This window comes from Dermacentor silvarum, chromosome 3 (genome assembly GCF_013339745.2).
Source record: "Dermacentor silvarum isolate Dsil-2018 chromosome 3, BIME_Dsil_1.4, whole genome shotgun sequence".
NCBI lineage: Eukaryota > Metazoa > Arthropoda > Arachnida > Ixodida > Ixodidae > Dermacentor > Dermacentor silvarum.
The window spans coordinates 213,567,939-213,582,580 of record NC_051156.1 but is presented as its reverse complement, the minus strand read 5'-3'; the positions used below and the strand labels follow the sequence as shown (position 1 = coordinate 213,582,580).

The window sequence follows — 14,642 nt, the reverse complement described above, 5'->3', positions numbered from 1 at the left end:
CATCCTGGTGGCGAATCCCGGTGGGAGATAAGGATCATTATGGCTTCTGAGATCGGCCGACCACAGGCTCCGAGTATAGAGTTTCTTATAATCTTACCTAGAAGGAAATCTGGTGCCACCGTCTATGCGAGTTTCCTAACCGGCTGCAAATCTGAATTCTTATCAACCTGTTCTCTTTTCAGACAGCAAGGCTGCGCTGCAACTATTACTGCGCCGGTTTCCACTAGACAAGTAGATCCAGCGTACATTACATGCTGTTAAAGAATTACAGAAAGCCGGATTTTCCATCGTCTTTCAGTAGGTATACCTTCTCATATCGGCGTAGCAGGCAACGATCCTGCTGACCGTCTGGCGCGCAAAGCGCTGCAGTCGAAGCCCATGAAGAAGGCTCCCCAGGACGCAAGAAGAGACACGAAGAAGCCCATCTTAAGCCACCTCCGTTCCTTGTGGTCTCTCCCGCATCAACCTTGTGTGATTAACAGGTTCAACAGAATTGATGTCGTTCTCCTGTATCGCATCGGTGCAGGGTCAGCGCAAACACCAACTTGACACTGCAAGAGAGGACTTGGCCCATCAGCGTCGTGTGTGCACTCTCAAGCTCTTGATGACATTGAACATTACAAACCAAGGTGTACAGAATTTGAAGCAGAACGCAAGATATTAAAAGATGAACTCAAGCGCAAGACAGCACCACACTTATATGCAAATTATATTTTGTTCCCGCGAGGAGATTGGATATTTAGGAGGGAGGTGCTACGGCTCCTCCCAAAGTTCTCCTGTGATTGGGTTGGGAAGTGAACTGTGATCCGTGTGGGTCGTGGTGATTCGGAAAAGCGCGCAATGTATTGGGATCCATGTCAACTAATTTTTGAAACCTGGTGTACTTAGCTGGACTGCGACGGTGTTTCAGACGGTCGGGTTTCGTAGGTGTAGTTCAGGCACGCACAACCCGTGGATATGGCTGCACAGATGAAGCTTTCATAAAACAAAATATTCATAAAATGATTTGATGCACCCTTATTTAATCTTTCAAGAAAGTTTACTCACCTGCAATGCATAATCAAGCGATGAAAAGCAAGAAAAGACGACAAACTGTCGGACACCGAGCCAACTTTTCCCAACTTTTTTCTCCAACTTTAGCGGCCCGTCGATAATTTTAAAGCGCAGCTCTTAGGCGCCCGTTCCTACTGCGAGCGTCGGCGTCGGCGTAACCGATCGAACGAGCACAGCGAAGGATGAAAGAACGAACGCGGAGCGCAGCGGGGAATGAAAGACGCGAGGAGGAAAGCGGTGGAGGAGGGTGCAGTGGTAAAGCGGAGGAGGGGGATATGGCGAAAGGGTAAGAAAAGCGTTGCGCGGCAACGATGGCTACGAGATGGCGCCGTAGTAGCGCGCGTCGTCTGGGTAGTCTGTCTGCTGCGGCTGCTGTGAATCGCGCCCACGCGACACCCTCGCGCTGCCTCTCGCGATTTCCAGATTGGCGAGGCAGTCGCGCCACACTTCGCTCCGTTTGCAATGCGCCGCACGAGACAGTTTGTCCGCGCCAGCCAATATATCGCGAAATGAAAACACGTATAGAGCTGCACTCAACTTTCGCATTAGGAAGTATCGTTTTATATAACTGTACATCCAAGCAGAAGTCCTCATGATTGAATAAACCATTTTTTTTATTTTGTGTGGTTGGAAAAGCAGCTCTTTCTGTGTTCATTTAGAAGAGAATGAACCATGGCGATAGACGCAACGGTGCTAGCCAAGCGCGCCTTTAAGGTGTCCTCGCTCTGCGAGAACGATGCCCATCCGAAGCCATCATATCCCAGCATTGCCATGCACACTACAGCGGCGCAGCACCAGTTTCCCCTTTAGGTAATATATCGATAAACTCTATTATGGTTCCGAGATCTCTCCGATCTCGGAGCCCATAGGGGCATATAAATGTTATGTTTTAGGGGCGAAGCTCCTTAGGGTGTGGGTCTGTCCCTCCTCTGTAGTATGTAGTAGTAGTCGTCGTCGTAGTAGTAGGTAGCCACGTCTACTTTTATGAGAAAAAAAATTCCGAAAGTTGTGTCCGTAGCGGAATCCAACCAGGGACCCCTCGCTTCCGAACGCGCGGCGCTACCCACTACGCCACGAAGCGCACATGGACACACGCACCACTATGGCAATAAATACCCAACATTAACGAAAGACTGCGCGTTTCTAACGCGTTTGTGCTCGCGCGTTACGGCCCGTGTAAGAAGCTGGTGTAAGACGCTGTGGCCTCTCCGCCTTACCCCCGTATTCATAAACGATGATGGCGTCGGCAAACGCGGTGCACGTTCCGGCATGTGTAAACGGCTGCGTAAGACGCTGTGGCCTCTCCCCCTTACTAGAGAGTACTGCACGTTTCTAACGCGTTTGTGATAGCGTCCCCTTAAGCGGGAGATGGTGCAATTATAATGAAGGGCGCTGTTATAAAATAGGAATGACGTCACATATGGCGTGTGTCATTGGTGGAAGTCAATCGTTCGATTTAGTGTGGCGAGACTGGGCGAATTACACGGAAGATTCACGGTTTACCGATGATTCCCTCCGGAGCTTCGCCCACTCATCATCATTCACCCCGTGGATATGCGGTGTGTTTTTTTTTTTTTTCTAGAAATTCAGCATGCAGGCCTAACTAGGAACATGTCATTTCTTTCGGAACAGTTAATTGGTAGGGCATTGGTGTCACATTTGACTGGTCTTTTGAGAATGCTGCCAGAGTGCTCTAGTGGTCATGTAAAACGACAATGACGCTGTATTACACAGACAAAATAATTTAGTACAGCATTAATCGTTTCTCTACGCGACATTTACATTGTCAAACGGAATCTGAAGCTTCGCCGAAATGCTCGGAAACTGCAACTTGAATGTGTCATAAAGAGTATCGTTAGTTCAGTTATTTATACAAGTGAAGTATTCTCTCGAAACTATTTTCATTCATTTAGCAGGAGGAGGGTTTATTATCGCTGGACAAAACGCGGTGCAAACTTTCCTTTCTTGAATTTCGCGCCCAAATCTCAGCTGCAATGTGACGTCACGTACTTCTCTCAAACTTCTCGTAACTGGCCTGCATCCTTTGCGATGCTACGTGGCCCTCCTCTACCGATAGACAACTAAATCTAGACCTAAGCACGTACTGTCAAAGTCCGTGGCGTCACACGCTAAGGTAATGCGGAATTTTAAGACCGGCGTCGCCAGGCTCACTTTCGTTATTGCACTTACATTAATTTCATTTTTCTGGCTGCCCAACATTCCCCTCACGGTGGCTGTGAATTCCTTCTTATTGCGGAAGTTTAACTTAGTAAGGCAGCTTGACGTGACATTAGCCTTTAGCGTACCTTAAATAAGGTTGCACTCGGGGTTGTGGGTATCGGCCTCAATCAGGCCTGCTACCCCTCTTACGTACGTTACTGCGAACGTCATACGTAACTGCCGCCTGCCAGCTTTACGTGTGCTGTAGCTACGCACGCTTAAAAAAAAAGGTTGTCATATCCACTAACCAAATACTAACCCGTTGCTTGTCACCAAAAGCACTACCTTCTTAGTAAGTGCAGGCAGTAAAATTATATTTAGTACTCTTCACTACCTGCTGAAGCTAGGAAAAAGCACTAACTTAGTACTGCCTCGGTAGTGCAGTTACTGACGCAACTGAAATATAATTACCAACAATACAATGGAGCCTATTCGATTTTTAAGTACGGCTTGCATTGCCATGTTAAGTCCATGGTATTGTAAAAGCATAAGATAGTAAAATAACATATATGGAAAAAAAATTTTCACCGCCCATGCACCCCGTACAGATGGTAGGCCAGCGAAGATGAAATGTGCGGCCCCGGGATAAGCTACACGTGGTTTCTTTCTTTATTTCTTTTTTTTTCGCTGTTTCTTTCTTTCCTTCCTTCTATCTTGTCCCTGGCTCCTACCCGCATATTTTTATACAATGCGGGTATGCGCCACACGTGATTTTATTATCATTAATCGTGACGTAATTGACGAGTATATGATATTATTGGTGTCATGACCTATCAGTCATGTTAGTTATACATTCGTGCCCTTCCATGCCAATTTTGGTATATACGAAGTGAACGAGACGCGAGTTTTCGATAGGTTTATTTCCGCCGGAGGGTTTCTGTGGTCGTACCACGAGTGTTTCCGCCTGGTCATATACAGCTTCACTGTAAAAAGATAAACGGCGTCATTTCGCTATCTATTCGCCAGAATTATTGGTATAAGTAATGCTTACCAAGGTCATTACGACACAATGACTCTGGATAACAAACTACTCCGGGTAACAAAGTATATCATAAGAAACGTACGATGAAGCAAACCCGCCGTGAATGCTTTGTGGCTGTGATGTTGGGCTGCTAAGCACGAGGTCGCGAGATTGAATCCCGACCACGGCGGCCGCGCATTTCGATGGAGGCGAAATGCGAAAACACCCGTGTACTTAGATTTAGGTGCACGTTAAAGAACCCCGGTGGCCCAAATTATTTCCAGAGTCCCCCACTACGGCGTGCCTCATAATATGATTGTGGTTATGGCACGTACTCGTCGAACCCCAGAATTTAACGATAAAGCAAGAATAGACAGGACAGCGATCGTCCTGTCGTCTTCCTTTCTCGTCCGTGTCTTTAGCGGTTTTCTTCGAAAGAACGTACATAGATAACGACAAGGGTCCTACGCGACCCGTACTCGAAGAGGAACTTCAAGAGTACTTATAGCCCTAGTTTTAGGAAGCACATGGTGCATCGGTGAGCACCTATGAATTTGGATAAATAATCAGAGCCTTGTACACTAATTTCTATAGTCTTCTGTCTGCATATATGTGTGCTACGACGTCGCTCATAACTGTTCGTCCAACATAATGAGCAATAGAACAGGTTATATCAATTTACAGGTTATATCAACGAAGTAGTAGTGACATAGTAGTTACACAGTAAAAACTACTAAGAAACCTTTCTGGCTAGTAAAGGCAGCACTTCCTAGCTTTACTAGCGGTGGGCTTGTACAGAACTAGTACGAAGGTAGTAAAATACATATTAATCTAGTAAACGCGTGCATTTGCTAGCTATATACTACATTTATATTAAGGACATGAGCCACACCACGCGCCCACGCGCGGCTAGGATTAGCTAGCAAACTCAAAACTGTCGCAACCGCTTGATCCTTTCGTTCATTCACCTTGTGCTATCTCCCTACCGCCACATCATGCAACTGTGGCCACTTAACCAGCTTTCGGTTCGGTTCGGACTATGTGGCAACTTGACGGGTACATATACATATAGTGATTGAAGATCCTAATCGTCCGAGGGCTCAGCAGGCCGTTGCACAGCACCTGCGCTCGAGCCTCATTCGACGATAGCGTTCAGCGTGGTGATTGTGATGATATTGCACCACCATTTGCATATCCACATGCAAGCTCTACATGCAGCAACCGTTCCTAATGGTACAAGCTTCGCGAAGTACAGTTCATATGGCGCACCATTTATCATCGCTTCTCATAATTATTGCAATATTAATAACGACAGGGCCCACTCCTTTCCGCACTCCGCCGCACTGCCTTTGAATCACGATTTTTCACTCCAGGCAAACATGTTCCGGCTCAAAAAGCATAACTAGGCCACCGCTGTTTTTTCGTCGCGCGCATGCAAATGAACGATACGAGCTTGCGCTATAACCGCGTATATATAATAGCACGCCCACTCCCTTGGCGCCCCGGTCAGTTCTTAAGCGCGTCCTTAATCTCCGCTCGGCCAATCGTTGAAGCGATGGAATCGCACCCGGGCTGACTTTATGCTCGGGCCAAACCGGAGAGGCGAGCTCCTGTTCCGCTTTTCGCGCGCGTGTGTCCCGTTATTCAGCGTGGCTGTATACAACGCTACATAGACAGTGACGCACTGCAACGTAAATCACCGTTAGCGCGTGTACAAGAGACACCTGACCGTTTCCCTTTCCTTCTTTCTTAGCGTCATGCAGCGGTGCCTACGTGCTCGTCCGCACGCACTTTCAGCCACCGCTGTGGCCAAACGTCGCAGGGAAGAAAAAACAATGGCGGAAACGCCGCGCCGTCTTTTCACAAGGGGCGAAACGGCAATGCGTGATTGTTTCACTCTCTCTCTCTCTCTCTCAAAGTATTTCTCTGGTCGCGTTTGGTGTTTTGTATACGGGACGCAGTTGTTACGGGGCACTCGAAACACGAGGAACAAGAAACGACGCGCGAACGCCCTTCTTCCGCCATCGATAAGGAGTCGATGAGTTTTACTATCTGTAAGAAAAAAATAAAGATCTATATAAACAGAAGCCACTGCGTTTCTCTTTTATCGTATTATTAAACATTCGTTGCTTCCCGCTGCCCACGTACTACGCTGCAATGGTGGTGGCGGTGCACGCGAGCTTTAAGGCTGCTGTACGCTGTTGCATTTAAGAATCGCGCTTCCTACTCGGACCGTGGAGCTCGCGAAGCGAACAGGCGACCTCGTGTTCAGCAACAGAACGGCGTTGCCCCTAAGCCTCGGCGGAGGGTTAGGTCTCTCATGACGATGTCAATTTTTATCAGCTAAGATCGTTTATAAGTTCTATCGGAGCTGTGCGCTCTTTGCATCCGCGCACTAACAACCTCGCTGCTTCCTGAACGTTCACTGCACCGCTTCAGCGAAGCACGTATCTGTAGACTAAGCTCGCCAACTAGGTTCTGAGCGGCCGCGATAATTGCCGAACACTTCTCGGCTGTATAGTATGCGACGGTCTGCATATATACGTGATGCAGATATGTCGCTCAGCCGCACCTGTTGCGTTAATTGGGTGTTGGGCTCTGTACGTACGTCCTTCCGCTTTGTTGTACGCAAGCGGCGAGGATTACGCGATAGAATTTGCCGATATAGCGCAAGCCGCGCGTGAGGAGGAAGATGCAAAAATGCGGGTCAAATGGGGCGGCAGTCTGGTCACCCCTCTCTGGCGCTTCGTCTTTTTGCTGTATAACGCAATCCCGATGACTTAAAGATAACAACAAACACCTCGAAGGTTGAGTGGCGCAGTTGTCTGCGCCACATTGAACCGCGTATAAGCCGCCTGCAGGATTTAGGCTAACAACGCGTGTACGCGTACGTACGGCGATTACGTGGGGAGAGGTGGTGGCTCAGAATGAGGTTAGACTAACCTCGTGTTAACCTCTTGTTGTTTCCAACTGTTAGACTAACAGTTGGAAAATACCTGAATATCGGCAGTGCGAGAGAAACCAGACGAGGCGATGGCAGTGAATGGAGGAAATAAGCAAATTAATTAAAATGAACTAATTAACTGTTGGGAGGGATTTAGTGAAGTTTAATGAAGAGAGGGGCACTATGAAAAGTCACGAAGCTCGTGTAATGCAGGTATACAAGGCTTCAACTACTCGCCTTCTTCTTCCCTAAGGCGATCCACACTGCTCGTTCTGCTTCAATACAAAATAAATAATGCGCGCGATTTCACAATGTAATACTTCAAACACGTGTCCGAGCTTATTATCAATACGTTGGCCTCGCCCATGACTCGGTGGTCTTCGACTGTTCACTGCCCTAATAAAAGCGTGCTCGCGTTTGCTTAGGCACGGGGATACTAAGCAGGCTTACCCCTTGGACAAAGGACTCTTTCTCTCTCTTTTCAATGTGGGATCAATTAAACAGGCACCCAAGCGTTAGGAGTCCGTCGACGCAATTCACTAGGATAGGCATAGTTCGCGCTCATTAAAGCAGAACGCCGGCTTAACCGATACGCAAGCCACCGCCCCTTTTCGCAGAGCACCTCGTGCGAGTTGGTTGACCCTCTAAACGGAGATTTGCCGCGCATTGCGAAACACATCGGCAACCTTTTGTATGCGACAAGCGGCTGCCGGTGCGACGGCACATCGTGATTCAATAAATAATAATTAGGCGCGGCTTACACGAAAGCGGCGAATGGCGAACATTTGCCGCGGTCAGTGACCCCAGGTCTTTATGAAACTGCATCCGAGCGAACGTTTGAATAAAGAAAAAAAAAAGAGACAGAGAAAGAGGGGGGGGGGGAGGGGGGGAGTATATTCTAATGTCGCGTCCCGGCAGATGAGAAGCTACGGAGGAACGACAGCATCAAGAGGAGGAGTTTCAATTAAGCTTTACGTAAATCTTCAAAGGCATACGTCCTTCTCAACGCGAACCTGAGGATGTTTCATTATGGAACACCGCTGTTCGCGCCATTATAAAACGCCGTTATTGCCCCATGAGGAATGCGCGAGACGATGGCGGGCCAATTGTTCGCCCTAATTATTTCAGCTGAGCTCATTAACCATTGTGCTGCACGTTCAGATAAAATGCGCGCTCGAATTTATGTTTAGCTCACTGTACGCGCATGCAGTCTGTTCCAGGGGATCATTTTTGAGTGGAAATAGAGTTATAATTATTTTCTTATGGCAGCGCAGTTCTGTCACATTAGCTGGATCACTTCAAAGAGCGAATGTTTCTCGCTCGACAAATCGCAGCGTGACGTTAATTAATTAACAAAGTTTCGCGAATATCTCTTGTAAACGTTTATATCTGGTGTCCAAATTGAGGGATTGAAGTTGAGCCGTATAAGTGTCATGTCCACTAAGCAAAAATCCTGTCCTGAGCAGTAGTTTCGAGAAATTAATTCTGAAAGTCTGCGGCGAAATGCATTGATGCTCCATTTGATATTTATCAGCACTTCATTATTTCAGAGTGCTGATAAGGGTTAAATGGAACATCAACGCACTTTGACAGAATTCGAGGACGCTTTCAAGGATGCATAGTGCTGGTGTGTAGTGTAAAGGTGTAGCGTCGAGTTCCTGGTGCTCAAGCTCGTCCATTCGGATGCTCGTCCAAGCGGCTACATTTTTTAGGCTTAGAGTAGCATCTGAATACCCCCCCCCCCCCCCCCGCCTTCGGCAAAAACAGTAGTAATAATAAAATGAATGAAAACCCTCCGAGCACAGCTGGGACTATGCTAGTCCAGGTGCAACCCGACTATAAGTTGGTTCACTGCACTTTAAAAAATACAGAAGTAAAAAAAAAAGAAAAAAAACTTAGTGCCCTTCCACTCTGTGAAGGACGACCAGCGAAGCTGTTATGTGTTCTTCTAAAATGACGAAATTATATATATATATATATAGAGAACAAATAGGGATAGCCGATATTGTAGTTGACATTAAGCGGTAAAAATGGAGCTGGGCAGGCCATGTAATGCGTAGGATGGATAACCGGTGGACCATTAGAGTTACAGAATGGATTCCAAGAGAAGGGAAGCGCAGTTGAGGACGGCAGAAAACTAGGCGGGGTGATGCAGTTAGAAAATTTGCAGGCGCAAGTTGCAATCAGCTAGCGCAAGACAGGGGAAATTGGAGATCGCAGGGAGAGGCCTTCGTCCTGCAGTGGACATAAATATAGGCTGATGATGATGATGATGATGAATATAAATATACAATTAAATCATCAAGATAAAGACACCCTAATCCACTTTAATTCTCCTTCATCCACCTAAATCGGCCTTATAATCCACCTTAATCAACCCTAATTCTCCTTAATACACCTTAATCTACCTTATTCTACCTTAATCGACCTTAATCCACCATAGTCCACCTTAACCCACCTTAGTCGACCTGGATCTACCTTAATGCATCCTAATCCACCTTAATCAACCCTAATCCTCCTTAATCCACCTTAATCATCCTCCGTCATACACCTTAATCGAGCTTAATACACCTTAATGAACCCTAATCCACCTTAATCATCCCTAATCCTCATTAATACAGCTTAATCCACCTCAATCTACCTTAATCAGACTTAAACCAGCCTAATCCACTTTAAACCTCCTTAATCCTCCTTCATACCACTTAATTGGTGGATTGGTGGGTAGATTGTGACGTAATGGTCATGCATCACTGGTTTAGACGCACATGTTACGGAACCTACATACATAGGCTGCTGTGCATTTCATTTTGTCGCCGCGACTTTCTTCTACACACCCTGTCGACGCACGTACTTTTGAGCAGAACCTAGCCACATAGAAATTCGCTGTAAAAAGAAAAAAAAGAACTTGTTTCTCGTCACAAAAGGAATTGACGTCCCTGGCGCAGTATTTGACCGCTGCCACCCCCGCAAATCTTGCAGTTAATCCCTGACCGCCAATCACCCCCAATGGCTGCGGAGTACCTTACAAAGGCGACGGTCAGACCTGCTACGCAGTAGGTGGTGCTAAGAATATGTTGATCCAGATAGACCGCCTCTGAGAATTGAATCTGGAATTGTTCAACGCGAGAACATCGTCGAGTGAAATTACCCTATAGCGTGCTATATACGTATATTGTGTGATATGCTCAATGTGCGACGTGATGCTGCATATGCGACGTTGGATGCGGTCTCTTGCCCCATGTGATGGATCCCTGTTATGGTGTGAAATCAAAGGCAAAAATATGCCTATAGGATAAATGCCGCTTTGAGGCCGCTGGAGTCCTGCTCCAGCGAAGTCGTAGCCGCACACCGTGCTGTCACGTGAACCAATTGCTAAGTCAAAATAAGCGTGTCCTACTCGCATTTTGCTCCAACGCGTGTCCCGTATTGTCAAACTAAGTAGCTACAAGACAGGGGTACACGGGAAGATAGAGGCGCGAAATGACCAACATAGTCATGGTGAAGGAAGGAGGGGGCATTACGTCACGCAGCTAGCCTTGGCAATTCTTGGCAACAACGGCCATAACTCTCCGGGAATCCATTTTCTTCGCTTTCTTCCCTCGCAGTATCGGCCCGACGCGTGACCTCCAAGCCTCGGCGTATGGGCAGAGAATGTTTGGCTCCCGGTGGTTTTCATTTCATGCGCACTTGTTCGGCTGCCTGCCATAGCTGTGCCTGCAGAGCGGGAACACTAAAACATACCGCACGCTCTGAAGTAACGATCACGTGTTGGGCCGACTCGTTCGGCTTCAATCGCATTGCACAATGCTCTCCTAGTTCTTACCTACACCCATGAATATATCATCATCATCATCATCATCATCATCATCATCATCATCATCATCATCATCATCGGCCTATATTTATGTCCACTGCAGGACGATCCCTTCGATCTCCATGAATATACAGTGGTGGAGAAAGGAATGTCTCTGGAGCCAAGTCTCGACAAGGGGACGAATACAAGTCAAGACAAGACAAGTCCGAACATTAGCTCCAGGCATATCCCATGCTGGATCACTGTTGATCGCATTAAGTGATTATTGCAATGGAGACAGCGTTCTCAAGAGTAAAACAGTATAGGCGGGCAGCGCTATACAGCGTTTCTCGAGCTTCGCAGCACCCGGCGGTAGATAAGGGCGCGACTTCGCCCCGACTCCGCGATGGAAAACCTCTGGTCTACCAGAAAGAGAAAAGCTACAGGCTTCGCTGTGCAGCTCTCGGGGGTCGCGGCGACGATCGAGCGCGCACGCGCGGCCGCTCGTCCTGTCTTGTTTCTAAATTGGGTATGGCCCGCTACTTGGGTATTACTACACGACTGCACGGACCTGCGGCTTACATTGCGCGCGCTCGGGGGTTGCCCATGAAGGAGGAAGAGGGGAGAGGAAGCATTTTTTTCTTTAGCTGCATTACGCCTCGAAATACAGAGAAAGAAAGAAAGAAAGAAAGAAAGAAGGAAAGAAAGAAAGAAAGAAAGAAAGAAAGACAGAAAGACAGAAAGAAAGAAAGAAAGAAAGAAAGAAAGACAGAAAGAAAGAAAGAAAGAAAGAAAGAAAGAAAGAAAGAAAGAAAGAAAGAAAGAAAGAAGAGCGCTTGGGGCTTGCCGGGAGATCCGCGCAATCGGGCTTGCGAGAAGACGCGAGCATCAGCATGTTTCGTTTCTTTTTTTACTTGGTCCCTCCATCTCCGGCGCGCTTTTACTCTATCTAGCACGACTTGTTTGTCTTTCCCTCCCTCCGCGTCCTCCTCATCATCTTCTTCTTTTATTATTGTTATCCTCCTCCGGCGCTTCTCGTGGCTCCTTCCATCGCGGAGACTGTTTATTTGTCCTCCGAGTCGAGCGAGGCTCGGCGTCGAGGCGCCAGAACGCCACTCGCGATATACAGAGGGAGGCGCCTTCGAACGCGCGGCTTGTCAGTCTGTCTCCGGCCCCCTCTCTTCAGACTGCTCGCTGGGCTTCCTTTGTTGTTTCTGCGTCCATATCGGTTTGAACTGGCTGCATTCCACGGGCTTGTTCCTTTGCCTTCCAATAAGCCGCACCCTTGCTGTTAGTCGGCACGCTTCTGTTCCTTCTTCAGCTTGCTGACGCACTGTGTTGCTCTGCTTTTTTTTTTCTCCTTGGTTAAGAAGTTAGCGCATCCAATGGTGCCGTAACACCGCTGACCCGCTGACTTGGGAGAAAGCAAGGGGAGAAAAAAACACACAAAAATTAACGGGAGCGGTTTAGAATTCGCGCTTTACCGAAGTGAATGATGCATCGCCTGACTTGCGGTTGCTCCTTCTTTCAGCCCCAAAGAAGACAGCCTCACCTCAATGTGGGACGCGGCAGCAGGCCAACTTTGTGCACGCTCTTGAAGTTAAGCCTACGCCAACTGCTCAAGATGACTGCACCATTGCAGTACTGCAAGACTGTAATATATTTTATCTGCAGAAATAAAGATGTATGTATGTATGTATGTATGTATGTATGTATGTATGTATGTATGTATGTATGTATGTATGTATGTATGTATGTATGTATGTATGTATGTATGTATGTATGTATGTATGTATGTATGTATGCATGCATGCATGCATGCATGCATGCATGTATGCATGTATGTATGTATGTATGTATGTATGTATGTATGTATGTATGTATGTATGTATGTATGTATGTATGTATGTATGTATGTATGTATGTATGTATGTATGTATGTATGTATGTAGACAGACGGACGGACGGACGGACGGACGGGACGGGACGGGACGGACGAACGGAATTGTGGTATTTAACGTTCCGGACTGCACAGTGCGTTATGAGGGAAGCCGTATAGTAGATGGGTCCGGATTAATTTTGGCCACTTGTGGTTCTTTAATAACATGCACGTGGTGTGAGTGAGAGAGCGAGCCAGCAAGTGATGAGTGAACGAATGAGTGAGCGAGCGAGTAAGTGAGCAGAGTGAGTGAGAGAACGAGTAAGTGAGTGGGGTTAGTTGAGCTAGCGAACATACATAATAGAAAAGGCGCAATAGCTATTTTTTTTTCATCTACGTAACCACTGAACCACTCGCACGTTAAGTGGTTCTGTTGGTGCTTGTCCAACAGGTAATTAGGTATACGTGCGACTTAATGGGTTTCCACAATGACACCCGGAAGCTCATTACCACGAGCCTCATAAACTCTCTTGAGATAATAGCGGTCGAGCACGCAATTAGTACAGCTTATGCTACAGCAGACGCCCCAGCAAAGCGTTAACTCCTAATTGTTATGCAACAAGTACCCGAACGATTACGCATATAGATGAATCCATAACGTTATAGCAAGGTAGGATGCTGCATGGAACGCTTAAAAGTTAGAATGCCGAATACCTGCCCAGTATACAAAACCGCAGAAAAGGTACAGCGCTGGCCCGTTACGCCGTTCATTATGTTGCACGCAGTTAGGCCAACGTGTTCTGGCACGCGGGCGTGTATCAAATAGACCACAAAAGAAAATAATAGATAGACAAGAGGAGACGCGCATAAAACGAAGGGAGGCGTACAAAAGGGAGAACGGGGCAACGGGGGCGTTAAACCCCGCCGACCGGACAATCGAAAGCGGGCGCGCCGAGTCGTCAATCAAGGCAACGAGAGCAGCAGGCCTCGTGGCAAGTGGGACTCGGGCACGCAAGTGCGACCCCGGGGCCGCCGTGAGTGCGCGCAGACGCGCGCGTAGTAGCCTGCAGCAGCTCTGCGCGTGCCAGATGTTGTATACAGTATACATGCATATGAGTGCAGACGCGCTACAGGTATACGCACACGCGCTGCCTTCCACCGAAACAATGCTGTCCATAGCCATTCCTCTTCCGCACTGCATGGCGTGCACGCAACTGCGCACGGTATCCGCGCATGAGCGCGCACTGACACAGTCGCCCGCCGCGCCTGTTCTCCGTGGGAACAGTGCCCGCTTTTGTGCTACAAACCGAAGTGCCACTATATATGGCACATTTGTGGCGCTGCATAGCGGTGCAATTAGCCTTTTACTGCGCTAAGTAGTCATGAGGCTGTAACGAATAATACTGCGAGGCCGCGTTTATAACGGAGAGCTCACTGCGTTGGCTCAGCGGCGGTAACGTTTAGTTTCTGAGCAGAACGCTTCCATTCCCGGCCGCATTGTGAAGGGTGATGAATAGAAAAGCGCTCGTGTTCTGAGCTCTGGATGCGCGTTAAAGAATGCGGTCCAGATTAGCGCCGAGTTCGTTCATTCGTTCGTTCATTTATTCAGTCAGTCAGTCAGTTTGAATTCATGCGTCCCGACTGAGGACCGGTCGATGGACCGAATCCATTGCCTTCTTAATTCACCACCTGCTCTTATACGAAGAACTCTATGGTACAAAGAGTTTCGCAAGTTCGACCCAAGAACACCAGCGTGCGCGCAGGGACGCTTCGGTGCCATTTCCGCGACATT

The 14,642-nt window shown here is 47.7% G+C and overlaps 1 long non-coding RNA gene across 1 annotated transcript in view; it reads left to right on the top strand.

Annotated features, from left to right (window-relative positions):
• The window catches only part of LOC125944147 (uncharacterized), a 204,689-nt gene extending 192,039 nt beyond the window's left edge, over positions 1 to 12,650 (top strand). The window contains exon 4 of the long non-coding RNA XR_007466161.1: positions 12,503 to 12,650. This is a non-coding gene — a long non-coding RNA (uncharacterized LOC125944147). The remainder of the gene's footprint in view (positions 1 to 12,502) is intronic.
• The last annotated feature ends 1,992 nt before the right edge of the window (positions 12,651 to 14,642 follow it).